The following is a 4,227-nucleotide window of genomic DNA, read 5'->3' on the forward strand; positions in this document are numbered from 1 at the left end:
ATGTGAAAAAGGTAAAATAAAAAACATCTTCGGTTTCGGTCTGACATTTTTTTTTATTTCGGTTTCGTTTTTGAAATCTTCATTTCGGTGCACCTCTTGTATCGGTGCATCCCTAATTTACACTAACATGGAATCGTGGTGCTGGTGACATCTGTATTGGAGTTCTGTTGTGAGCGGCGCCATCCGCAGTCATTACGAGCACCCATTACTTTTGGGATATCGGGTAACGGGTGCGGCAAAGTATATGGATATTGCTTTATATAGTATATATCTGGGGACCTGTGGCACACTGGCAAGTTGTGATTAACTCCAAATACATGCGTCGTGTATACTTTACAAAAAAATTGCCGCGAGGTGCTACAGTGTTCGGGTTTGGCTTGAAGAAAAGGTGGCAACCCTAGGCATTGGGGCCTCTCCGACGGCGTTCTTTCTCGATGGCCCCGGGGCTTCTGGTGGGGTCTGGTTCCAATGGCGACCGCTCTGGTCTGCGACTGGGCCTGTCGTTGGCAGCGTGTATCCTGTGGTCTTCATACCAATCTTGGACTTGGATGGTCGGGATATTCAGTTGCGTACAGAAGTCTCTCGCTTCTTCAGGTAGGCGTAAGGTAACGGTTCTGCCTCTGTGCAGTGCGGACAGGCAGAATGGGAACTTCCCGCGGTATGCAATGCCATGATTGCGATGATCAGAGCCGTCATACTTGACCACTGCTTTGGCCCGGGCCCGTTGTAAGATCTCTTCTTTTAGCGGGAAGTTCTGTAGACAGCAGATGATGTCTCTTGGAATGTCCTCTTGTAAGTTGCGTGGCCGCAGCGCCCTATGCGCTCTCACAAAGTCTATGGGCGATTCAGGCGGGCGGTCTAATAGATCATTGAAGATGTCAGTCAGGGCCGTCTTAACAAAGTGAGGTAGGACTCGGATATTGGCGCGGCGTCCCCTATTATCGAGGTCTTCCATGTGGCGGCGCATGTCAATCATCGAGCGGGTGGTGGTCTCTTGATGGGCCCTCAGAGAGTGGATGGCGGCATCTCTCTCAGCTCCGGCCTGTTCCGCCTCCTGCATCCTGCGGCCTATATCCCTAATGTCCTGTCTGAGTTTGGAGACCGCCGAGCTCAGGGCTTGTTTGATGTCCCCTGCGAGGAGTGTCAAATCTAACCTGGTAGGTAGTTGTTGGATGTAGGACGACATCGAGCCCGGATCCATGGAGGCCTGAGGCGCAGTAGCAGGTGGGTTAGTCGCGGTCAGCGCCATATTGGAAGACCTCGCGGTCAGATTTTCCGGCCGCTGTGTGCGGAACATCTCAGGGAATTGACGGCTCAGTTGGGTCCCGTCCGACCCAGGGGATCTGGACCTTCCGTCCTGTCTGCCTATTTTCCCCATGGTAGTCGAAAGCAGGTGATTGTAGCTTCGTTCGGGATATCTGGAGACGGAGCTCTGGAGTTAAGCGCCCATCTTCTTCAGTGCCAAGCCACGCCCCTGCCCCCTAGTATGTTTTAATTACTGTGCCAGAAGTGTGACAACACACACACACCAAAAGCTCAAGAGAAAAGGATTGTCCTTCTGTATGTAATACATAGGACCCTATATACAGTTCTGTATGAGTACATCCAGTGTATAAAGTGTAACAGTTTGGAGTATGTAACAGACAGCACAGTGTACAGAGTGGGGCGGTCAGGAGAATGTCAAGTGCAGCACAGCTCGGTCTTGGTCTGGGATGTCCGGCCTGTGTGGTGAGCGTGGTGTACGCGGCGTCACTCGTGTATGGAGCTGCGAACAGGCGGGCGTGAGAGGCGAGCAGTATATTTAAATTTTTGCCGACAAATCGACCATGAAAAACATTGACAACGTTTTCCATTGTTGATTTTAATCGACTAATTGTTGCAGCTCTATATTATTGCTGGGATTTGTAGTCCTCTATAGTTGGTGGTATTCTCCATTGCGCTGTATAATGATTATACTGCGCAATGCAGATTACCACTGACCAGTTATAGAGGAACTACAAATCCCAGCAATAATACATTATACAGCGCAATGGAGAATACCAGCAGCTATAGAGGAACAATAAATCCCAGCAATAATATATTAACCAGCCTGTATAATGTATTATTGCTGGTATTTGTTGTTCCTCTATAGCTGCTGGTGTTCAACATTGTGCCGCTGTATTATACAATGCACAATACAATACACAATACAATATACAATGCACAATACAATACACAATACAATACAATACACTTTTCACAATATATTATACAGCACAATACAATACTGTATTGTATTGTGCATTGTATATTGTATTTTGCATTGTATATTGTATTGTGTATTGTCAATACACAATACAACATACTGTATATACAATACAAAATAATACAATACAATGCAGCATACCACGTGCACTTTGTCTTTGTAACATTACATACCACTCCCACTTCAGCCAGCTCCCGATCCCGATTCCCGATACGAGTCCAACCGTGGGTCATCAAGAGAGGGTGAAATCGCCTCCTCCTCCTCGCTCGGTTCCAACTTCAAAATTTGTGCACCAGGCGCTCCCGAGTCCCTCAACAGGTCACCGTCGCCTCCAGGATGATGCCACTGCCGCCACACTACCTGCTGGTCTGGTCCGTCCGTTGCTCCGCCTCCTGCAGCCCTCGCTCTAGTCCTTCACATGCGGCTGAGCGGCCAGGGGAACCAGGGGCGGGGCCACTTACGCCACTCACTGACGTAGCCAAGGAAGGACGAGACACTCAGTGAGACTGAGGGTCACTGAGTCTGAGACGTGAGACTGCACTGCACAGGTCAGCACCGCATCCTTCAGATGCCAGCCGCCCGCCCGCAGCGGCAGCCCACACACTGAGAGTCTGGTCTCGATCGGGCGACTTTTCCGCACTGTTCCCTGGCGCCGTAAGGCAAGTGCCCATCTTGCCTTGCGCTAGCGCCAGCCCTGACTGTACAACCAGGCATATAGGATGCATAAGGCTTGGCACACACCTTACAACCATTGCAAGACTTTCGTCTTGCGATGGTTGTAAGGCAATTTAAAAAACGTACAATCTGCCTATCTTGGACAGACAGATCGTACTTGCAATGATCGCAAGCTGCGCCACCCTGAGGGGCGGGCTTCCGATGACCGCAATGCTGAACGGGCAGTGTGCGCTTGCACACACCGGCCGTCCGTCTTTTATCTTACGAACATGCTACACACCCGCCGAACATCGTACGATGCTCGGCGGGTTTTCGAACATGTTCCTAAGATAAAAGTCGTGCAACCTTACAGTAGTAGAGGTCGCATGGCTTCCACACACCTTACGATAATCGTACGATCACGGGATTTCCCGAGATTATCGTACGATTATCGCAAGGTGTGTGGGCACCTTAAGGCTGTGTGGAACATTGTAGACTATATATACGAAAATATACTCTGCTACTACAGAATATATATAAAATTTTTGGAATTTGCATAGTGGTAATTTCTCTCACCTGAGAGTACCATTCTCTACCCACCAACAGTGAAAAGACCTAGCATTTCTGCATCTTTTCCTTTCAGTCCTCACAATCAGATTGGTGGCCTTAGTGGAATTAGAATATTTCCCTGCAGTGTGCTCTGATTATGAAGTCAGGTAAGCGTATATTGGTTAAAGGACAGGCTGCTCTAAGTTAGCGGACATTACTGTTATTGTGGGACCCCCTGTAGAACCACAGAAAGTCTAACCAGCAGTTTTGCAGGGACTCCTACATAGTGGTAACGCAAAGTTGGCCACCCGCACACAGGTACAGTGGCCAAACATTATACAAACGTGTACATGAGTTCTTATTTTTGCACTGTTTATGTGACATGTCACACTTTTGGATTTAATAACTTTTGACCGACTAATCGCATCTTCCTGTTCAAATCCTTCAACAATTATTTGGCGCGTTCCATAAATCAGTGTTCCATGGACCAAATATCTGTACCATCAATAGTTTATAGGGTCCAGTATGTCTCTTCTGCAATACAAATCCTGATATTAAAGTGATTTATTTAAAGTGATATTGAAGCTATTTCAAAAGCTGACTAAATCACTTACAATATATATTGCTTCTTGATATTTAAAGGTTTTCGTTTCATGCAGAATCAGCTGCTCCCCTGGGCACTGGTCCTTACAGGGCAGCCTTCAGAAATTTCGGGGCCCCTTACACAGCTTTAGGCCGGGGCCCCCCTCCCCGCACCCCCCTGTCTCCCCCGCACCGCC

Source organism: Nanorana parkeri, unplaced genomic scaffold, assembly GCF_000935625.1.
Source record: "Nanorana parkeri isolate BGI_ZX_2015 unplaced genomic scaffold, ASM93562v1 scaffold1168, whole genome shotgun sequence".
In the NCBI taxonomy this organism is placed as follows: domain Eukaryota; kingdom Metazoa; phylum Chordata; class Amphibia; order Anura; family Dicroglossidae; genus Nanorana; species Nanorana parkeri.